The following is a 25,855-nucleotide window of genomic DNA, read 5'->3' on the forward strand; positions in this document are numbered from 1 at the left end:
TGAAGATGTGGGAAATTCTCAACAATAAGTACCTCACGAAGAGTGTTGAGAACAGGTTGCACTTGCTGCGAAGACTCTTCAGATTTCAGATGTCCAGAAGCACCTCGCTAGCGGCTCATGTAAACAACTATACGAAGTTGTTGTCGGACTTGGCGAATGTTGATGAGAAGATATCGGATATACGAAGTTGTTGTCGGACTTGGCGAATGTTGATGAGAAGATATCGGATGAGTACAAGGCGATTATTTCGTTGGGCTCCTTACCGGATGAGGAGTATGATACCTTCGTGCTCACTTTGTTGAACGGGAGATCTTCTATCAGCTATAGTGAAGTGACTAATGCTTTGACAAATTACGATTTGAGGAGGAAGGATAATGAGACTTCCCGTGCTAGCACTTCAGGCGAGGCCTTGTCGACAAGAGGCAGAAGCCCATATCCGAAAGGTGGTAACAGAGGGGGGTCAAAGTCTAGAGGCCGCCACCAATTAACAAAGAACCAATGTGCATTCTGCAAGGAGCAGGGACATTGGAAGAGAGACTGCCCGAAGCTCAAGGAGAAAGAGAATGACAAGAAAAAGGGCCTGAAGGCCAATGAGGTGAACATTGCGAAAGGCGATGATTCCGATGATTCGTGCTTTTCTCTACTGATTACTCCGGAGGTGAACCATGTGGATGCATCAGATTGGATGCTTGATTCCGGCGCTACCTTTCATGTGACCCTTAGGCGAGACTGGTTTGCATCTTTTGAGAAAGTCGACGGGGGCATTGTTGTCATGGGAAATGATCAATCCTGTGGCGTTTGTGGGATAGGTACCGTGCGGATTAGGATGCACGATAGAGTAGTCCGTGAGTTAAAGGAGGTGAGATTTGTTCCTCAACTGAAGAAAAATCTTATCTCAGTTGGAGCTTTGGAGGCGAAGGGATTCAAGGTGACTTTCGAAAATGTTGTAGCGAAGGTTACTAAGGGATCATTGGTGGTGATGAGGGGAGTCCGCAATCGAAATTTATATTATCTGAAGGGAAGCACCGAGATTGGCCAAGTTGCTTCGGCTATTTTAGAAGCGAACATGAGCAGACTTTGGCACTATAGGTTAGGGCACACAGGTGAAAAGTCACTGCAGGCATTGTGCAAGCAGAGGCTATTGAAGGGAGCCAAGAGTGGGAAGATTGAGTTCTGTGAGTACTGTGTTCTTGGCAAGAAGACGAAGGTGAAGTTCGGGACTGCCATTCATCAGACGAGGGGCATCCTGGATTATGTGCACACAGACGTTTGGGGTCCCACCAAGACTGCATCACTTGGTGGTCAACATTGGTTCGTCACTTTTGTAGATGACTATTCTAGGCGTTGTTGGGTGTACACCATGACGAAGAAGAGTGAAGTCCTAGATTTGTTTGTGGAGTGGAAGAAGAGATTAGAACTGCAGACTGGGAGAAAGATCAAGACGTTGCGATCCGACAACGGTGGTGAGTATACTTCTGACTCCTTTCAGCAGCTATATCGAGACGAGGGCATAGAGAGACACTTCACGGTTAGTCATACACCGCAGCAAAATGGGGTGGCAGAGAGGTTGAATCGGTCTTTACTGGAGAAGATCCGATGTTTATTGTCGCAGAGTGGTTTGGAGAAGATCTTTTGGGCTGAGGCACTTACATATGCGAGCCACCTCATTAATAGGCTGTCTTCATCTGCGATTGAGGGGAAAACCCCTATGGAGAAGTGGTCGGGAAAGCCAGCACACGATTATGACCAGCTTAAGGTATTTGGGTGCCCTGCATATTATCATGTTAAAACTGATAAATTGGAACCTCGAGCTAGGAAGGCCATATTTGTAGGATTCAAGTATGGTGTCAAGGGATACAAGCTTTGGGATCCAGTTGATAAGAAGATTGTGCTGAGTAGGGACGTCACGTTTGATGAGGCTTCTATCTTGAAGCTTCCCAGTTCTCATCAGGTGGAGAGCGACCCGACAGAGGAGATATCGCAGGTGGTGGAGATCAATGCAGCTCCACATTATCCAGATAGTACAGTATCCATGCAGGTGCCGACTGAGGTGACGCCAGGCGAGCACGACGGTGATACGGAGGATACGTGTACTAATGTGCAGGATCAGGAACCGACGGCTCAGGTTCAGGATTCAATTGCGGCTCGGAGACAGAGGAGAAACATACAGATGCCAGCACGGTATGCCGACACAGTTGCGTATGCACTTCCGGTGGAGAGTATCGATGAGTTGCTGATTTGTGGCAGGGGGCTATGCAGGGGGAGATGGAATCTCTTCATAAGAACGATACATGGGAGCTTGTTGAGCTTCCAAAGGGGCGGAAGGCAATTGGTTGCAAGTAGGTATACACAAAGAAGGAGGGCATTGAGGGCACTCCATTGAGGTTCAAATCTAGGTTAGTTGCGAAGGGCTATGCACAGGAGGAAGGTATTGACTATAATGAGGTTTTCTCTCCAGTGGTGAAGCATTCTTCGATTCGTATTTTGCTAGCTTTGGTGGCACAGTATGGTTTGGAATTAGATCATTGGATGTAAAAACAACATTTCTTCATGGTGATCTTGATGAAGAAATATATATGACTCAGCCATTGAGATTTCGAGCTGCAGGGAAGGAAAAATTAGTTTGCAGATTAAAGAAATCGCTATACGGTTTGAAGCAGTCTCCTCGACAGTGGTATAGACGATTCGATGGTTTTATACTTGGTCATTCGTACACTCTGAGCCAGTTTGATCCTTGCGTATATTTTCGCAAGTTGAAAGGAGGTGCGTACATTTATTTGTTGCTCTATGTCGATGACATGTTGGTTGCCTCTATTTCCAGGTCAGCTATAGATGAGTTGAAAGTTCAGCTTTCAAATGAGTTTGAGATGAAGGACTTGGGCGAGGCGAAGCGCATTTTAGGGATAGAGATCAGCAGAGACAAGAAGAAGGGCAGAATTTGTTTGACACAGGTGGCTTATTTAAAGAAGGTCCTACAACGATTTCATGTTAGCATGGATACGAAGCTAGTTAGTGTACCATTGGGAGCCCATTTGAAGCTTTCAGCTGGTCTTTCACCAAAGTCAGTTGAAGATCGTGAGTTGATGTCGAAGACTCCATATGCGAGTGCGGTTGGGAGCTTGATGTACGCGATGGTATGTACGAGACCAGATTTATCACAGGCGGTAAGCATGGTATCGAGATACATGCACGATCTAGGAGTGGGTCATTGGGACACCGTGAAATGGATTTTGAGGTACATTCGAGGTACGCTCAATGTTGGTTTGGTTTATGAACGGGACACTAAATGTGGGCAGTTATGCATTGGTTATGTTGATTCGGATTATGCTGGGGATTTGGATAAGCGCCGGTCTACGACAGGGTATGTGTTTTGTTGATTCGGATTATGCTGGGGATTTGGATAAGCGCCGGTCTACGACAGGGTATGTGTTTACTTTGACCCGTGCGCCGGTGTGTTGGAGAAGCACCTTACAGTCAATGGTGGCTTTGTCTACGACGGAGGCAGAGTATATGGCAGTTACGGAGGCTGTGAAGGAGGCTATTTGGCTTCGAGGACTTTTGGAGGAACTTGGTATATCGCAGAGGTCTTTCACTATTCATTGTGATAGCATGAGTGCTATCTATTTGTCGAAGAATCAGGTTTTTCATGCGCGGACGAAGCACATTGACGTTCGTTATCACTTCGTTCGGGATGTTCTTGAAGATGGCGATGTGGAGATTGTGAAAGTCCACACGAAGGATAATCCGGCGGATATGCTCACTAAGGTGGTTCCGAGCAACAAGTTTGATCATTGTCGAAGCTTGTTGCACATTCGTGATTGTTGAGGCCGTTGGCGGCCATTTGAGTGAACTACGTTCGGCTTGATTCCTTGGGCAAGAGGATACGTAGGCAGTCTTTCAGATGTAGCCGGGTTTGGATTAGTTGATGGGGTGAGATTGTTTGGAGCCGGTTCTCGACTTGTTGTGGATTGAGTTCGTAATGGACACAACAAATGGGACATTTGGTTGCTTTGGTGTCGGCTCAGTTTTGGGAAAACTTCACCGAGGTGGAGAATTGTTGGCCACCCACGTGCAAAACCGAACGCGGTTTGTTTCCGCGTGCGGTTTGTTTCCGCATGCTTGAAGGCCCGCGTGCTTGAAGGCCCACCCAAACATTGCTATATATATTCCTTAGGTTTTCTTTCGGGAACAGTGCAAGGCTTGATTGATTTTGAGGGGTTGCGGCTGTGCACTTGTGCGGCTACAGGAAAGGTGCAAGCAAGATCGGAGTTTGGTTCCTTTCTCTAGGGTTTTGTGCAGCCTTTTGTAGAGAGATATTGTAAGGGATTTGAGAGTTTGTTTGAGGGTTTAGTTTGAGAGTAATTATAAACCCTAGTTATAATCTCTCCCTCTATTAGTAAATCTCCCCCCTCCTTGCCCCGTGGACGTAGGCAATTTGCCAAACCACGTAAAAATTGTTTGTACTGCTATTTGTGTGATTTGTAATAGCTTTTAGGTTCCCTCGATGCGTAGTCCTAGAGCTGACAAGAGGAAGAGCAAATATCCCATGGGATATTAGGCTTCAGATTCTTGTTCCCTTTGAGAAACAAGAATTCTTATTGCGACCTGACTCTCTTGTTGTGCTGTCGAAGTGCTGCCGAAATTTCCGCTGCGCGCAACAGATATCTAATATCAATATCCTCCACCTAACTTTCTATCATAGCAGTGTCATCATCTGGAATATGGTGCGTTCTAACCATTTGCTAAATAAGCATGTATGTTCCGTCTTTAGCTGCTCCTGAAAGACCGGTACACCATACATGAACATTAGCAATACATTTTTGAAGTTCTCGAGAATAATCAGAAATCAAATTGCTCAAAATTCTACCGTTATGTTCGATCCAAGTAAACCAAGAGATTATCGCACTACTGATACAACAAAAATTCTTACCATCCTTGTGCATATGATCTCCATGCCATGAAGACCAATCATCATATATGAATGGGAGGGATGATTAACCCCACAAATAAACATAAAAAGCATCCAAGCCTACCTATAAAGAGGCCGTAAATTCAACTTGTAAAATTAGGTTGTGAATGCAACATGAGAAAGTTTGGAACAAAATTGTTAAGTTCGTATAACATAAGATATTAAAGTACAACGAGATGCTTCGAGCTAATATAGGTCCCGAAAAAAAATAAGTGAGGGTATATAAGTGCAAAACGGGAAAAACTTTTAACTCATCTTTCTAAAAAATTTCAAATGGGAAGTCACAGACCGATGATACCAAATCCGAAGGGCATTTTCGTCATTCAATTCGGAACTTTAAGAGTCATCCTCTCAATGAGTCTCTTTCCCCTCGTTCTCAAAACTTTGGTCACCAACTCAACTGTAATAATAACCTCCTCTCTCTATAAAATCAAGAATTATCGCTCTCTTTCTCACTCTAAAAACAAACACTACAATGATTCTCTCCCTCCTCCGCCGCCGCCGACCGTTCGTCTACACCGCCACGTGGACAGCTCTCCTAACGGCTTCAGTGGCCATATCCTCGTTCGTACCCGAGATCGCGTTAGTGTGGGCAGTGCCCCTTTCGTCGGCTTCTCGCGCGCGTATGGCTGGGGGTGTGCCGGGGCCTGCCGGCGAGGCGGTGTGCTTGCTTGCTTAGCTCTTCGGGAGGTCAAAGGACGTTGACTTCTTCGTGCCGCCGATTTTTGCGGCGCTGGTGGTTGCGGGTTTAGCGGGGTTCGTTAGGGCTATTGGGATGTGGGAGGAGATCAAGGCGGAGTTTTGATTTTTAAAAGTTTGTATTATTTTATTCCGAAATGTTTTTTAGCTCGCAACCCCGTCACCCAAAGCAATGCGCAAGCGATTTTCGACACTTTTCGTCAAATACTTGCTCTCTAGGACCTCCCAAATCTTCTCATCTATGTCGTCCGGTTTCCCGTCCAACTCTAACGTATCTTCTAAATTTTGCGCATTGAGCGCATCCAAGACTTCGCATCGCCAAAGTCCAAAATTGTTAGTACCATTGAACTTCTCCACATCTATCTTCATAGAGTGGATATTCAAACTTTGGACGGTCTTCAAGCCTGAAGAACCACCCTCAACACCTTCTTTCTTGGCCATAATCCTCAACACTCCAACAAACATTTGCGGAATAAACAAGAAATAGATCCAAACTTGAAAAAGATAGAGTCTTTACCAAAAAGATCACACCTTTATCACCAACTAAAAACCCTAGACGAGCTTCCCAATCAATTAATCTACTCCTCCAAATAGCCCAAGCGTAGCCCAAGCTCTGATACCACTTGTTGGACGTTCAAGGAACCAAACCAAACACCGAGAGAGAAGGTAAAAAACAATCCAAATCAATAGCACAAACACAAACAACCAATTTTAACGTGGTTTGACAAGTTGCCTACATTCACGGGGTAAGGAGGAGGAGGGGTTTTACTATTAGAGAGAGAACACCAAATAGAGATTATAAATCACTCAAAACCCTCAAACTACTCTCTCAAACAAACACTCTCAATTCTCACCAATTGCTCTCACAAGAAAGCTTCCAATAACCCTTGATCTACCTTGCATACAACCCTAAAAACGTGTATTTATATTTATATCAAACACCAATCCCAAAGCAAACATGAAACAAAAGTCCAAAGTCCAGCAGATTTGCGGTTGACCGCGACAATCAACCGCGATACTCAGTCGCCTGTGGCGATCGACCGAAACCCAACGACAGAAGCCCAAATTCATACAGGGTTTGACCGGTCGACCACGACGGTCGATCGCACCAAACCCAGAAACACACACTAGGTCTGTGCACGAATGTGATCGACCGGCCTTACACTACGGTTGACCGTACGCCGCCAAAATCCAAGGCTGAGCATCCAAACCTATTCTAATCCAAATCTTTCGCCGTTTCTTCATCACCGACTATACACAGTACTACAACCTCAGGATCTCTCCAAAAGTTGATGTTACCTTATAGGTTTTGGTGGCATATATTGGTTACCATCCAGAGTGTAATACCATTGGGATTGTACGTGAATAACTTTCCAATCTACTAGCCTATCACATCCGAACTGAAAAACATATTGCCTATTGCTAATAAGCTATGATACCCTGACAAAAAAAAGTTCCCGTACCCATGTCGGGTACATTTTTGGGTATGGTTCTGCACCCAAACGACAGGGACACGAGATACTATTTGAGCCCAATAACCCAAACCCATTTACCCAATCCTCCTTTCGAAGCGTTTCGAAGCGATTCTGCCTTACAACTTGAGAACCCATCCACGGAAGCGACAGATTCTAGATCTTGGGTCAATTGCATCGCCTCGACGATGAATCCTCGACAAAGACGAAACAGCTGGAGCTCCTCGACGACGACGAAACAACAATGAGATCCGCTCCTCTGCTCAAAGACCAGGTTTGATTTTTAGTGTTTTCTTTGTTGTTTCTCCTTTTCCTCCTTTTTCCTCGACGACGACGAAACAACGACGAGATCCGCTCTCTTTTTCTCCTTTTTCCTGAACTTTGAAGCCTTTTTGGGCTTAGAAGACTATTTGGGCCTTGTTCATTTTAGACGGTGAGTAATTTGTCTTTTTAAAAATGAGTGCTTTTAAGGAGTTGGGCTCAATTTTCGGGCTGAGTTTTGGGGGCTGAGGGATGAAAATTTTGGGGATTTTTTACAAATTTGTCGTTTCCCGTATCCTATTTTTTACAAATTTGTCGTGTCCTGTACTCGTACCCGTGTCCGTACTTGTACCTATACCTATGCAACCTTGCTAATAAGTAGAAATTGATTTATATGGGTATTAGAGGTTGCTACAAAAATATTCAATTTAATTTGTGTTCTTAATCTGATATGGAGTTTGTTCGAACTTTGAATTAACCTTTGAAGTTTAATTTTTTTATCTCTGTAGTGTCTGGTCTATATAAATAAGAAACCCTTGAAAACTACTCTCTTCTAGAAGTTTCACGTTCTCTTTTAGTGAGCTCCTAGACAAAACATTAAGAAAAAAATCATAATCACCCACTACATATTTAATGGTTGCAATTAAATAGTGGTCTTTCCACAATTTTTTTGGTCAGCTAAGAGGATCAGAATCTAGTATCCAAATTCCATTCGTCTCCCGCCGCCTTAAAAATACCACATCAGTCAGGCCCATCCTCTGAAAACCAAGAAAAGCTAACAGTCTCAAACCAATTCAAAACAGGGCGGCAACAACAACATCCCTTCTCCTCTTCTTTTTCCTCCTCCCTCTCCTCATCTCCTCCGCCATCCCCGCAGATTACATACAGTGGTGTGACGCCCCTATTTTTACACATGGCTACAGTCCAAAGTGAACCCAGAAATGTCAAACCTGCATGCACCCATACTGTGCAACAAGATGCTTCATTATCACAGTAATATCTCTCTAGTGGAATCAAATACAAGTACAGGTACAAAACAGGCAAAATAAGGAAAATAAATACAATAGACATGATGTAGAAAGAAATATCTCATAAATATAATTATGTCTCGAGTGAATAAACTAGAATACATCTGATATCTTAAATAACTGTGAAAATGTCTCAACATGAATCAAACGAAAATCGTACTAAGGCACACTGCTCTTACAATATGAATACAAACTCTAATATCTGAATAAAAATATAAAACTATTGTGGAGTCTCTAATAATAGATTTGCAATGGCGACTATGCTAGAACTCTGTTATCCTGCGGCTCTCCGAAACTCTGAGCTGCCTGAAAGAAAATTTAATATAAATAGAACAACAACAAGAGCGTCAAAGCGCTACAGCAAGTTCACCTCCATCTACCCCCAGTGGAAGGGCTGCTAGATGAAGTGGAGGCTCTATCTATTAAGTATAGTCTACCTAAATTATTTTCCCGTAACTATTGGAATTAATACTTAGAAATCTACAACACGAGACGTAGTACGTCGAGCGAAATAGTCCAAACAAGGAAACCCTCATGTATATACCATATGTCTCAAATTGTAGATAACTAAATATTAATCCCGAACTAAAAATAAAGAAAACGATACAGGAAAGTAAAACACCATAATGTACATCAGCATATAAATCTCATATACTCGCAAGAGCAAGGTATATACAGGAAAGTAAAACACCATAATGTACATCAGCATATAAATCTCATATACTCGCAAGAGCAAGGTATCTCAGTCGTATAAAGTCCAACAATGATTCATACTCACATTTTTCATCCATCAAACTCGGGCTATCTATCACATAATTGTCACAAAACTTCTTGTAAGATTTTTGATTTCATCGCATTATCATGCGCAACGGACTACCCATTCGGTATCCTAAACAGTGTACATGGCTCATTAGTCTCATCGCGATCTCAGTGAGTAACATGAGTGCGGGATGGCCTGCCATATAGGTATCCTAAAAGACGGCTCACAAGCCTCATCGCACTCTCGTACGGACGGACTGCTAGACAAAGCATCCAAACCCGACTCAATGGCCTGTACAAATAGAATATCGACGCACTACCCCATGTAGTACTGAACTGAGTTTATCAACGATATCCAAACATGAGAATAAATTGTGTATCTATGGTATATCAATGCACTATCCCAATAGTACTTAGCTGTGCTCATCAACGATATCCATATATGTATCTCTATATTGTATATTAACTACTCGTTTCCCAAACGTGTTTGAAATAATACATGTAATAATCCTCTTCGGGATATGCGTGTGTGCGCTACAACACTATTCGTGTACACACATGGTTGTACGTGTGTCATTGTATGGCTCGAACCCCACGTTCACGATTAAATACGCAAAAGAAAATACCTCAAACAAAAGAAGAACACAAGTACCGTACTAATGAATAGTAATAATACTTATGAATAGTATCATATGTATGAATAGTAATAGTATTTATGAATAGTATATGTATGTATGAATAGTATATGTATGAATAGTAGTAGTATTTATAAATAGTACCCACGTACGTATGAATAGTAATAGTACTTATGAATAGTAACTGTATGTATGAATAGTAAAAGTACTCATGAATAGTATCGTACTTATAAATAGTAATAGTTTTTATGAATAGTACCCTTACGTATGAATAGTAACAGTGCTACTGAATAGTATCGTACGTATAAATAGTAATAGTACTTATGAATATTACCCGTACGTATGAATATAGCAATATTTATGAATAGTACTCGTACGTATGAATAGTACTGGTATGTATGAATAGTAATAGTACTTATGAATAGTATCCGTACGTATGAATATAACAATATTTATGAATAGTCTCGTACGTATGAACAGTAATTCCGGCGGTGAACAAATACGTATAGTTTTACATAGCAAGATCATGTCTTTAGGGATTTGATCTAATATTCTATTCATTAATTTTCATCACTATCATATCTTTTCATCAATATCATGTTTATTCATCAAGATCAAAACTAACTGGGGATGTGTTTGGAAAAAGATATACTTGCCTTTATTAATCTCTGAAATTAGCATCACTATCCGTTCATGCTCTTCGAAAAGCCAAAATCACTGCCTCTTTTCCTTCCCTCTCTCCCCTCTCTCTCCCTCCTTCTCTTTCTTTCCCGTTGTTGTGTGTGGAGAGTGAAGGGGAGGGGGCCCTTTTATAGGGATTTTGAGAGGAGGGTTGATGAGAGGGGGTTGGTGAGAGGATTAGGATTATAAAATATATATAATATTTTATATTATTTAAAAAATAGGATTTCAGACTCTATTTTCAGAAATCAACGAAAATTTACTCACACTACCATCTTAACATTCTAAAACCAATGGCACAAACCTCATGTCTATGTGATCAATAGAAAAATATTAAAAATATAAATACAACAGATGTCACCAGACTCGCGATACTGTCTCAAAATAGTGTTTCAGTCTCCGTTATCAGAACATAACGAAACTTTATACACAACACGGTCTTGACATTCTAAGATTAATGGTGCAAATATCATGTCCATCTGATCAATAAAAAAATTACTAAAAATAAAATAGCTATAGTTTTCAGTTGACTCGTGATACTGAGGCTAAAACTGCGAATCGATCTCAAATCAATTCCAATATGATCCATTCATCACAGAATGATCACTAATCATAATAAAACTCATTTATTATTATTTAAAATTTATTTATCAAATTTTCAGGGTTTTACATTCACCCATCCTTAAAGAGAATTTCGTCCCCGAAATTCCGTAATCTATATTAGAGATTAATAATACGAGAAAAGCACGTTGAGGAATAATCCAAACAAGGAAACCCTCACATACACATCTCGTATCATTAATCCCCAGATATGAATTACAAGTGATATTTACACTTAACAATCTAAAATGTGAATACTCCCATGTAATTGCTAATTAAATGAAACTAGTACGTCAGGCAAAAAATCCAAACAAGGAATCCCCCATATATATACACCATATATTTCGGATAATTAGGAGCTAAGTGTTAATATCCATATTCCAGCGTTAAGTATAAATGCGGCTATACAGATAATATGAACATAACACTACTATAACTTATAATATACCTGCTCAAACAGGTGTGGGTAGTCGCGACGTACATCCTCCTCGCGCTCCCAAGAAGCTTCCTTAGCTCCTTTTCGATTCCACTGGACCTTGACTAATGGGATCACTTTATTCCTAAGTTTTTTGTCCTCTTTGGCAAGAATATGGATAGGGGTATTAATGGTGGTCAAGTCTTCCTAGAGCTCCAAATCTGGCACATTAAACACTCTCTGCTGCTCCTTGTTGTGTAAGTGTTTCTTGAACATAGAAACATGAAAGACATCATGCACTTCGGACATCGACGTTGGAAGATCTAATCGGTACGAGACAGTTCCAACACAATCTACAATCCTAAATGGACCAATATATCTTGGGGCAAGCTTTACCCGTCTGCCAAACCGTTTAACATCTTTCATAGGTAATACCTTCAAAAAGACACAATCTCCAGCCTAAAATTCTAAGGGTCATCGCCTCTGATCGGCGTAACTCTTCTGCCGACTTGGGCTGCAAGAATACGCCACCGAATTAATGCTATCTTCTCTGAAGTTTGTCTAATCAAATCTGACCCAAGTAGCAAGCTATCCTCTGGCTCTACCCAACAATTCAGAGATCTACAAGGTCTCTCATACAATGCTCCATGCCTATAGTAGATTGATAACTATTATTGTAGGCAAACTCAATCAATGGAATATGATCCTCCCAACTGCCCTAAAAATTGATGACACATGCCTGCTCATGCCTTCCAATACTTGGTTGACCCTCTCTGTTTGGCTATTTATTTGCGGGTGGAAGACGCTACTATATGATAGATGGCGGCCAAAAGAATTTTGGAAGCTCCTTCAGAAATGCGAAGTGAAAACTGAGCCTCGGTCTGATACAATCATCTCTGGAACTCCATAAAATCTCACGATCTCCCGAATGAAAATCCTTGCATAAGTCTCTGCTATAAAAGTCATCTTCACAGGTATAAAATGCGCCGACTTCGTCAATCGGTCTATAATCATCCAAATTGAATCATTCCCTTTATTAGATTTCAGCAAGCCTACAATAAAATCCATGGAAATATCTGCCTACTTCCACTCAAGAATGGGTAAATATTGTAAGATCCCTATGGGTCTCTGATGTTCTGCCTTCACTTGCTGGTAGGTAAAATATTTAGCCACGTACTCCGCAATCTCCCTACGCATGACGCTCCACCAAAAATATCTTGATGCGACATAATTATGTACCAAAATTACAAGTGCACAATTGATCAAATTATAGTATAAAAAGTTATCGATCCCACGAGGAAAGTGATTTTAAGAGATTATTAGAATTGGTTCTCGTGTTTTGTGCGTGACAAAATTAGGATTAAAGAATAAGTGTGAGAATTATGATGAGTGAGAGTGATTATTATGAATATATGCAAATAACAATAAATTGAATTTTAGAGAAGAGAAGTAAGAATCAAAGAATAGAACAAAAAACAAGAATAAAAAGAGAGAAAAACAAGAAAACAAAAGATGGAGGATTCAATTAAAGATATGAGAAATCTAGAATTGACTCTAGTAGCTAATTTCAATTACAAAATACAAACTATTCTCTTTTTATCATATTTTACTTTAGATTTATTAAGCATAAACTATCAAACCATTTAAGGAAAGCATAACCTATTAAATTATCATCTAAGCAAAATTACAATTCATGATAGAACAATAACAAGATAGTAATTCTAGAATTCATAAGTATAACCTATCAAACCATTTAAGATAAGTATAGATTATCAAATTCTTCTTCTACCAATTAGTTTTCTAGTTGATTATCCTAAACATGAACCTTTTAAATGAAAGAGAATAATTCATACAATATAAAGGAAATTAGACTAGTTTCATATCTTAAGAAATAAAACCAAAAATAAAAAGAACTAATTACAAAAATAAAAAGAAAAGAAAAATCTAAACTATGAACAAAAAATAAATTTAACTACAAAGAATTAAAATCTAAACTACAAAATAAATTACAAAAATTAAATGCATTAAAATAAATCTACTCTACAAATTAAAGTGCAAAAAAAATAAAAAGACAAGAAAATAAATATGCACTACAAACATGAATGTAAATCTAACTAATAAGCAATAATAAAGAAATTACTAAAAAGAAATAAAAGAGAAAAATAAAAGAAATACAAATCTTGAAATTGTTATTCATCTCCATCCTCATCATTCAACAAAGAGGAAAAAAGAAAAATTTAAAGTGGTGAAAAAATTATAACAAAAGTTACAAATTTGGAAGGCCTTCTCAATTAAGAGTGATCCTCCTCTCCAAATAGAGTTACAAAAATTTTCACACATCTAATCTCTCACTCTCTACCCCTATTTATAGTAAACATCAGTGAATGAGAGCCATTGGATCGAAACCTTATCTAAAAACCATGAATTTTAGCCTTAGATTCGTAACAATCTGTACGTCATATCGATACCCGCATCGATAGGGGTATCGATGTGGGCATCGATGCCCTCATCGATGCTGGCATCGATGTCCGACTTTCTCCAATTTCTGTCTGAATTTCTTTCTTGTGTTTGTTCTTGGGCTTAGGCCTTTGGATATTTTCTTGACATTTTGGGCTTTAACACTTCATTGAATATTGAAAGAATTTATTTGGCTTCATGGGCTTCATTTCTTCATGGCTTGATTCTTTTGCTTTGGGCTTTTGGATAAATTAGCAATTTGATTTTCCAATGGGCTTCTTGATTTCTCTTTTCCTTCATTTCTTCATTAAATCAATGGCCTTTGATAAGAGATGAGATTTTTGGATTTATTCTTCATTAACCAGTATTTAAAGATAAAAACAATTATTAGTGGCATATTTATTCATATAAAATAGATAATGAGGGTATAAAATTGTAATAAAATATGATTATCATGTCTCTTTAGGTCTTTGTACATTTTAGTTGTGTATGAGTACACTGTGTACCTGGTACGATGCGTCTCATTAAACAGATCCATTTTCAACTGCAAATTATTGGACACTACTAACCGGCCTTTCATTCGAAGACCTCCATCCGATCCAACGGTCCAATCAGCCTTGGGCTCTTTAAAAATCTCCTAATTTCGGGTTTGAATCCAAGAGTCTTCCAGCTGAGTTCTGACCACTCTATCAGTCTAAGATGGTTGTACGGCTAAAGCTCTTAAAAATGCGTTGTTCCCACCGATCTCTGGCCTAAAATCAAATTGGCTAAGGTTGCGAAGATCTCGATATAATGCACATCTCAAAGCTGAAATCTGATGACGACGCTTCTAGCTCAACGCGTCCGCTATGACGTTCTCCTTCCTCGGATGATACTGAACCGCGAACTTGTAATCCTTAATAAACTCGATGAAAGTACCCTAGAGGGGGGGGGGGTGAATAGAGTTTATGCTAATCTAATCCGATTATATGCCAATTTAAAACTTTATTAACAAATATATCCTAGCACAAGAGATATGAATAATATATGTGCAAGGATATACAAATATCACAAGGGTAAACAAACTAGTGGACAAACTAAACTATGAGATAATGGCGATATGAGCAATGAGCATAAATATAAATGAACGCCAAGACAATCTCAAACATAAGGAAATGATCACGGAGTTCGGACCTTCCGTCCTACGTCTCCGCTCCCCACTCCCGGGGAGAATCCACTACACAGCCGGGTTTTCTACGCTTACCCGAAAAACGTTCACAATCGGTTTTCAACGCTTACCGACAACGTTCACAACTACACACTCGGTTTTCTAGCTAACTGAAAACTTTATAACACTCACAATGTAACAACACTAACTACCGCCTCAAATGTTGGTCTCTAGCCCGTGTCTCCCTCAAGTGTTAAGAATTATAACCTCTCTTTAGGCATTACCACTTACCCTACTCCTCTTGGGACGACCCCGTCTCTCACCACACACTCCTCTCGATATACTAGTGTAATACAATATGAACCTCACAATTAAGCTCACAAATCAACAAATTAATTGTTCTCTAATACAAGGTGAGAACACAATATAAGCTCACTCTCAATGTCACAATCCCATAACCCCAAATTATACTATGAATATAAATATAATAAGCTCAATGGTTGTGTGTGAACAAAGAGATTCAATAAAAACAATTTAAACTCAATATGAAATCTACCTTATGAAATTAAGATCAAACATATAAAAATGTTAGAATTGAGTTTAAGAAAAACTTCTCTATGGATCAAGAGAGAGAGGGAGAAGAGTTGGATGCTCAAACACAATTGATGATCTTCCTCAAGCTCTTGTGAAAATTGCTTCACAAACCAAACTCTCAAATGCTTAAAAGCTCTTTTAAACAAACTTAAACCAAACTTAAACCCTTGTTAAACTCTCTTAAAACATTCTTAGTAATTCTCAGAAGTTAGAGGGTATGGGGTATATATAGGCTCATGAAACAACCCCAAAAACCAAGAGAAAACACCACAAAAAGACAAAATAACGGAAACTTAAAAAACTAGAAAACTAGCCGTTATTGTGCCGTCGGTCGACTGATCGGTCGACTGATGACCTCATCAGTCGACTAGTCAGTCGACCAGAATAAAAACAGATAGTTTTAGAGTTCTAGAATTTTGCGTATCTATCTTTGTAAAATCAATTAAAAATAGTAAATCAAATCCAAAAATCATAAAATTTTGAGGGAAGTATCTAGATATGTAGATAAACATGTTAGAAAAATAATTTCTGAAATATCGCTTCTTAGTTGAGAGAAATAAATGTTTTAACACAGATATTATAGTTTCTAAAATACTCGATTTTGTAAAATCAATTCAGCATAGTAAATCAACTACAAAAATAATAAAATTTTGGGAAATGGTTATAAACATGTAATAAAACATGTTAGAAAAAGAAATTTTCAAATTTCATTTCCCATTTGTGAAAACTCGTCTATTTTGTAAAAACATGCACGAACATGTGCACGAACATGAACTTATTTAAAACTTGATTTTGCAAATTCAATTAAACATAACAAATTAATTCCAAAATTTATAAAACTTTGGGAAACATTTACAAACATGAAAACAAACATGTTAAATAAAAAATTTTGAAACATCAATTCGTATTTGCGAAAACTTACTATTTTGCAAAACTTGTAAATACATGTGTACATAAACTTCTTGATTTTTGACTATTGAGTTGAGCTCTAAGTATAAACACACAAAGCATAAACCTAAACTAATTGTACCCAAGCTATTTGATCTTCAATAAGATCGACTTGGTAGACATGCGGATGAAGCTTGAACTTGGATCTTCAACTTGAATTGCATTGGCTTCATACCACAATTCCGCCAACCTCCATTGAATATGATCGTTGAAGCGCAATTCCATCCATCCTCCAACATATTGTTTGTCTACAATAAATAGGAATACACAAATACTAGATAAACAATATTAGAAGTAAATTATTTGCAAATCATAACAAACAATTTATAAAAAAGAGATATATGCATGAAAGAAAATGAATATACAAATAATAATTATCATGCATATAACTAAAATAAGATATACTCACAATATTTCTCCCCCTTTGACAACATCAAAAAAAGAAAAACTAAGGAATGAAGAGAGCGAAAGCCCCCCCTACAAATAAGCATGGGTGAGTATAAAACAAATATAGGGATTGCTCCCCCTATCAAAATGCCTTATGGAATATATGAAATGAATGCTAAGGCATACATATGTGAGCAATCAAGATAAAAACATGCTAAACACAACTCACATACAACAAGAAAATGAGAACACATGTAGATATGTCAATATGAAATAGTGTCTCATGGTAAAAACATTAAAACCATATGAAGATAGATTTATGAAAACAAGAGAAAGAAAAACATGAGGATCATGAAAAAAAGTTTTCAAATGAAAACAAATCACTCAAATAAAGTCATAAATCAATATTTAAATCCAAAAATGATGTTTGATCAATAACGAAAATTTTCTTTGTAGGATTTGATCAAACCACATATAGAATACATTATAAAGCATATTGAAATTTGAATCATCTATTTGTGCTATATAATGAATTCAAAAGAACAAATCAAAACAGAATTTTCATAGTTCAAAAGTAAGATTACAAAACATACAGGAATCATGAACTATGGATTTGAAAAACTAAAAAATCATCTTTAAGATTTTTAAAAATGAGAGAGGCAACCATATTAAGCTATTGAGCTTGTTTTAACCCATATAAACATTTTTAACACCCGATAAATAAGATTTGGGAATAAACACCCAATAAACCCGGGGCCGGGGGGGTTATATAAACACAAACCTCTTATGATAATCAAAATTAATAATCATGAACACAAAAGAATTGATTAAAAGAAATTGTTTTCATATAAAAAATTTCAAAGCACATTTTTCAAAACCAAGAAAAATAAAAATAAGAATACTAAAATTCTTGGTTTAAAAATTATTTTGTTTTGATACCCAAGAACTCTTGGTACCAAAAGATTTAGGGACATGACCACTATCATTTAAGCTCAAAGCCCTAGGGTTATGAACCCGTTTAGGCGCATTTAGTGCACGGGATCAGTCATAGCAATAATCACTCAAATAACCATTCCGATTGCAATATGTATAATAGAAAGGAGGCATTTGCTTATGTTGACCATTAAAACATGCACGAGGAACATTTGCAAACAAATGTAAATTATTTGAAGCTCTTTGCAAATGTGAAACATTATCAAAACAAAACTTTCCTAAGTGGCCAAATCTACCACAAACATTATATTTAAAAACATGTGGTCTACTAGAAACATTTGGCAAACAAGATTTTCTTTTCAAATCAAAATAATATTTAGCCAAATGACCAAAACGACCACAATGATCACACTTAAACACACTCGCATGCTTATGATGAACTTTAGGTGCATGTAAATGCGTGTGTGATGAAAAAACTAAATAGGATGCACAATGAGAATTTATATTCTTGTGTTTGTGTGCATCATAGCAAAATTTAGCAATATGGCCTTTTCGGCCGTAATTTGAACACTTGTAAACTTTGCTATACATGTGTGCATGATGTGTAGGATGTTTGGCATGAGATTTAGCATACATATCCATAAGTTTCGTATTATTAATAATGCATGATTTAAGAGTTGAATCTAAAGATGAAATGCGATTTTTAACAACATTCAACTCATCATTAGGTACAAATGTATTGGAACTAGAAGTAGAACAAACATGATTATCCTTAAAAGAATTAAATTCATTTTTAATTGTTTCTGCTTCTAACAAGGCATCAATCTTAGCATGAGATAAGCTAGAAATGGATGAGGTCAATTTTTCATTTTCTAAAATTAACATGTTATTATTTTCTTTAAGCATAGCATTTTCTTTTGCAATGACATCCAATTTTAAAGCTAGCTTGTCATGATCGGATTTTAAATCTATATGCTTGCTTTTTAAATCTAAAAAGACATGATGCAAATTATTGTAGGCATGCAATAATTTTTCAGAAGCACACGTAAGTTCATCACTAGATAAATCATTAATGGATTCGAACTCGCAAACCTCACTAAGGCTATCGCCTAGTGCCCGTGTGCATGATGCTCTAATGGAACTTGAAGAGGAAGCCTCAAAAGCTTGTCGGATTGTCTCAAAGTCCCCTTGATGTGCTTCTATAAATTTCTAAAGTTTGTAAGCACTGTCAAAATGAACAAACTTGTTAGACATAGATGAATCAAAAGCATTTAGCAAATATTCTAACAAAATCTTGTTCATTGTAAACATTCTTTTATCATTTTTATTCCATTTGGATTTCTCCATAGTGGGTATAATATAAGCATTTTCAATAACTTCCCATAAATAGAAATATCTAGATCTAACAAATATATTAAATCTAGAACACCATTGGTCATAGGGGAAAATTATCTATTCTAGGAGCAACATTTGGATCATAGCCTAAACAAGGTGCACAATGCATGTCCACAATAATAAAACGTGCAAGCAAGATTATAATAAATCTCAAAATTAGATTAGCAGAAAAGATAACTTGGATCTTTAACTCAAGACGATTAAACCTTAAATCAAAGAGCACCAAGCCCTGATACCAATTGAAAGTACCCTAGAGGGGGGGGGGGGGAATAGGGTTTATGCTAATCTAATCCGATTATATGCCAATTTAAAACTTTATTAACAAATATATCCTAGCACAAGAGATATGAATAATATATGTGCAAGGATATACAAATATCACAAGTGTAAACAAACTAGTGGACAATATAATGGACAAACTAAACTATGAGATAATGGCGATATGAGCAATGAGCATAAATATAAATGAACGCCAAGACAATCTCAAACACAAGGAAATGATCATGGAGTTCGGACCTTCAGTTCTACGTCTTCGCTCCCCACTCTCGGAGAGAATCCACTACACAGCCAGGTTTTCTACGCTTACCCGAAAAATGTCCACAATCGGTTTTTAACGCTTACCGACAACGTTTACAACTACAGACTTGGTTTTCTAGCTAACCGAAAACTTTACAACACTCACAATGTAACAACACTAACTACCACCTCAAGTGTTGGTCTCTAGCCCGTGTTAGGAATTACAACCTCTCTCTAGGCATTACCTCCTACCCCACTCCTCTTGGGATGACCCCATCTCTCACCACACACTCCTCTCGGTATACTTGTGCAATACAATGTGAACCTCACAATTAAGCTCACAAATCAACAAATTAATTGTTCTTTAATACAAGGTCAGAACATAATATAAGCTCACTCTCAATGTCACAATCCCATAACCTCGAATTATACTATGAATGTAAATACAATAAGCTCAATGGTTGTGTGTGAACAAAGAGATTCAATAAAAACAATTTAAACTCAATATGAAATCTACCTTATGAAATTAAGATCAAACATATAAAAATGCTAGAATTGAGTTTAAGAAAAACTTCTCTATGGATCAAGAGAGAGAGGGAGAAGAGTTGGATGCTCAAACACAATTGATGATCTTCCTCAAGCTCTTGTGAAAATTGCTTCACAAACCAAACTCTAAAATGCTTAAAAGTTGTTTTAAATAAACTTAAACTAAACTTAAACCCTTGTTAAACTCTCTTAAAACATTCTTAGTAATTCTCAGAAGTTAGAGGGTATGGGGTATATATAGGCTCATAAAACAACCCCAAAAACCAAGAGAAAACACCACAAAAAGACAAAATAACAAAAACTTGAAAAACTAGAAAACTAGCTGTTATTGTGCCGTTGGTCAACTGATCGGTCGATTGATGACCTCATCAGTCGACTGGTCAGTCGACCAGAATAAAAACAGATAGTTTTAGAGTTCTGGAATTTTGCGTATCTATCTTTGTAAAATCAATTAAAAATAGTAAATCAAATACAAAAATCATAAAATTTTGAGGGAAGTATCTAGATATGTAGATAAACATGTTAGAAAAATAATTTCTGAAATATCACTTCTTAGTTGAGAGAAATAAATGTTTTAACACAGATATTATAGTTTTTGAAACACTCGATTTTGTAAAATCAATTCAGCATAGTAAATCAACTCCAAAAATAATAAAATTTTGGAAAATGGTTATAAACATGTAATAAAACATGTTAGAAAAAGAATTTTTTAAATTTTATTTCCTATTTATGAAAACTTATCTATTTTGCAAAAACATGCACGAACATGTGTACGAACATGAACTTATTTAAAACTTGATTTTGCAAATTCAATTAAACATAACAAATTGATTCAAAAATTGATAAAACTTTGGAAAACATTTATAAACATGAAAACAAACATGTTAAATAAGAAATTTTTGAAATATCAATTCGTATTTGCGAAAACTTACTATTTTGCAAAACTTGTAAATACATGTGTACACAAACTTATTGATTTTTGACTATTGAGTTAAACAATGTTTTGAAACCTTATAAAATGATTTTGTAGACTTAATAAAATATGTATATAATGGTTGTTAAGTCCAAAAACCAATAACTCAATATTTATCAAAATTACTCAAAATCAAGAATTGTGTGTATGTGTGATATTGAGCTCTAAGTATAAACACACAAAGCATAAACGTAAACTAATTGTACCCAAACTATTTGATCTTCAATAAGCTCGACTTGGTAGACATGCGGATGAAGCTTGAACTTGGATCTTTAACTTAAATTGCATTGGCTTCATACCATAATTCCACCAATCTCCATTGGATATGATCGTTGAAACGTAATTTCATCCATCCTCCAACATATTATTTGTCTACAATAAATTGGAAAACACAAATACTAGACCAACAACATTAGAAGTAAATTATTTGTAAATCATCATCAAAACAAAAATGACCCAACACTCGACCCATCGATGCTGCCTCTGATTGTGTTGCTTCTGGGAGAAAAGATACTCCAAACTCTAATAGTCCATGAATAGCTCAAACTGTACTCCATAAAGGTAATGTATCCATGTTTTCAGTGTGAAGACAACTACTGCTAGCTCTAAGTCACGCGTGGGATAATTCTGCTCATGCGTCCTCAACTGCCGCGAAATATATGCTACTACTCTCTGGGTCTGCATCAAAACACCTCCTAGACCCGATAACAATGCATCCATGTAGACGACGAAGGTCTTATCACTACTCGGGATAATCAATACCGACGTCATAGTCAACTTAGCCTTCAAGGTCTCAAAAGCTTCATGGCACTCCATGCTCCAAACAAACTGTAAACCCTTCTTCATAAGGCGTGTAGGTGGCGTCAAAATTTTTGAGAAGTCCTGAATAAACTTCCTGTAATAGCCGGCCAAACCTAAGAAACTACGAATCTCCGTAACGGTTTTCGACAGCTCCCAATCTAGTACTGCTTCCACCTTAGCTGGGTCTACTGCTATGCCCTTTTTGTTGATGATGTGGCCTAAAAATCTGACATTGGATAACCAAAACTCACATTTGCTAAACTTAGCGTATAGCTGATGCTCTCGCAACGTCTGCAATGCTAATCGAATATGTGCTCGTGTTCTGCTTCCGATCTCGAATAGATAAGGATGTCGTCGATAAAAATGATTATGAATTGTTCCAAATATGGACGGAAAATCTGGTTCATCAAATCCATGAATACCGTGGGTGCATTGGTCAGACCAAATGACATGACAAGAAACTCGACGGACCCATATCGAATCAGAAAGGCGGTTTTGGGAATATCTATCTGCCAAACTCGCAACTGATGATAGCTAAAATGAAGATTAATCTTTGAGAAATGTTGCATTCCCTGTAGCTGATTGAATAAGTTATCAATTCTCGGCACCGGTCCTCTCGTGAAGAAGAAGGATGGCACAAACGAAGGCTGCCATCCTTCTTCTTCACGAGAGGACCGGTGCTCCCCACGGAGAATGACTCTGGCGAATAAAGCCCTGAGATAAAAGCTCATCTACTGAATCTGTAGGTCCCTCATCTCAGCAGGCGCCATACGATAGGGTGCATGGGATATCGGTGTTGTGCCCAACTACAATGCAAAACTCAACCTCTCTCACTAGAGGTAACTCAGGTATATCCTGAAAAACATCCTGATACTCTGAGACTACTCGTGTCTCGCTCAAATCGGCATCCTGATCCTGCATTATCACCTCCTCGATGTATGTCAGAAATGACTCTGCAAAATGGTTGCCTCGTGAGGTTGCTACAACCAACTCAGTCCCATCAGATGCTCGAAAGCTTACTGTTTTAGCAAAACAATCAATACTGACGTGGTAGGAATATAGTCAATCTATATCAAGGATGACATTAAACTCGGACATACACAGGATGATTAAATCGACCACGAACTCAGACTCGTCTAAGCTAATAATGCATCTTCTATAAATGCTCTCTAGAAGTGACACATCACCTAGAGGGGTGGAAATTTGTTGGCCTCTTTATTTTGATGATGTTTAACAAATAATTTACCACTGATGTTATTTGTCTAGTATTTGTGTATTTCTATTTATTGTAGACAAACAACGTGTTGGAGGATGGATGGAATTGCGCATTCACGATTATAATCCAATGGAGGTTGGCGGAATTGTGGGGGAAAGCTATGTACAATTCAAGTTAAAGATCCAAGTTCAAGCTTCATCCACAAGTGTACTAAGATAGAGCTTCGTTGAAGATCACAAGCTTTAGTATATTTAGTTTTAGGTTTTATATTATGTCTGTTAGTACTTTAAGCTCAATCATATACACACATACACGTTTTGGTTATATATATAGTTATATATATACATATATGTTTTTGGTTTGATAGTTTTCAAGTTTTAATATGAAACAATTGAATACAATTGAAAATACATTTCTTGTTTCATACTTATATACATTTATATGATTTCATCAATATTAATTTTATTTAGTTCAATGAAATCATGTTTTAGTGCATTATATGTGTATTTTGATAAAATACTACATTCATTATTTATAGACTTCATAACAATAGTTTACATCTTTCTTCAAGTCTATAAAACTGTTTTACAAAGTTTCAAAACTTGGTTTATGTCAAAACATCAAATTTCATGTATACCACATTTTCATATTTTGGACATATTTGAAAAATGATGATATTTTACATTTGGGAGGTTCTTTTTGAAAACCAGTTTTTGTAGCATGTGTATTATCATGTCTACAATTATTTTCCAAAGTTTTACATTTTTTAGAATTTATTTGATATTTTTAAATAGGGTTTCAAAATCATAAAACTGTTTCTAAACCTGTTATTTCTTATATATGTTTGCGGTTGACCGCCACGGTCGACCACGTCTGTGTCTTTTCCTGTGTGGGCAGCAGCATCTTTCGTGGTCGACCACCATGGTTGACCGTCAGCCCGAAAATTCTCACGGTCGACCGCCACGGTCGACCGTCAAAGTCTCTGGAAATTTTTCGAGCCTCGAACCACGGTCGACCGCCGTTCACCCCAACGGTCATTTTGGTATAGAATCAGATTTCTGATTCTTGGGCTTTTTGGTCTTTTCCTTTGGGGTTTTTGGCTAAGGTTTTGGGAGGCTATAAATACCCCCCTTGCTCTCATCTTTCTACATCATCTAAGAGAATGGTTTAAAAGATTTTAACAAGGGTTTAAGTGTTGTTTAAGTTTGTTTAAGAAGCTTTTAAGTATTTGAGAGTTTGAGTTTGTGAAATCAATTTCACAAGAGCTTGAGGAGATCGTCTATTAGTGATTGAGCATCCTACCATCCTCCCTCAATCTCTTGATCTATTGAGAAGTTTTCTAAACTCTATTTCTAGCTCTTTTATACATATTTGATTATCATTATTAAGCTAGTTTTATATTGAGTTTAGTTGATTTGATTTCACTCATTTTTTACACACACCCACTTGAGCTTATTGTATTTGCATACATTGTATATTTGGGTTGGTAAGAGTTGTAACATTATTGTATTTGCATACATTGTATATTTGGGTTGGTAAGAGTTGTAACAATTGAGTGTGAGCTTTCATTGTGTTCTCATCCATATTAGAGGTAACAATTGAGTGTGAGCTTTCATTGTGTTCTCATCCATATTAGAGAACAATCATTTATTGTAATTGTACTTATTGTGAGAATCACTTTGTAATACACTTGTACACCGAGAGAAGTGTGTGGCGAGAGTCGGGGTTTGTCCAAAGAGGAGTGGCATCGGTTGACGAACCTAGGGAGAGGTTGTATCCGAGCACTTAAAAGAGACACGTCTAGGTCCAACACTTGAGAGGGTGTAGAGTGGGATCGCAAGAGTGTTGATTGTAAAGTTTTCGGTGAGCTAGAAAACCGAGTGAGAGTGTGAGCTGTGAACGTTGATCGGTGAGCGTTGAAAACCGACATTGGGAGGTATAAATGTTATTTGGGTAAGCGTAGAAAACTCGGTTGTGATAGTAGATTTCTCCCCGGGAGTGAGGAGCGAAGACGTAGGATGGAAGGTCCGAACTCCGTGATCATTTAGTGTGTTTGAGTTTGCTTTGGCGCTCTTACTCTTATGTTTATATTTCTTGTCGCCATTGTCCATTGCTCATTATTTATATCATCCACTATCTTGTTTTATATTTCTTGTCGCCATTGTCCATTGCTCATTATTTATATCATCCACTATCTTGTTTATTTTATTTACCCTTGTGTATAATTATTTATATCATCCACTATCTTGTTTATTTTATTTACCCTTGTGTATATCACTTATCCTAGCTCACATTCTTGTTGTATTTTATACTTGCTAGGATAACTTGTTAAAAAGTTTTAATTGGCATAATATCGGATTAGATTAGCATAAGACCCTAATCACCCCCCTCTAGGGTCTAACAAAATTGACAAAAGAATATCT

The sequence above is a fragment of the Asparagus officinalis genome, chromosome 5 (genome assembly GCF_001876935.1).
Source record: "Asparagus officinalis chromosome 5, Aspof.V1, whole genome shotgun sequence".
Classification (NCBI taxonomy): domain Eukaryota; kingdom Viridiplantae; phylum Streptophyta; class Magnoliopsida; order Asparagales; family Asparagaceae; genus Asparagus; species Asparagus officinalis.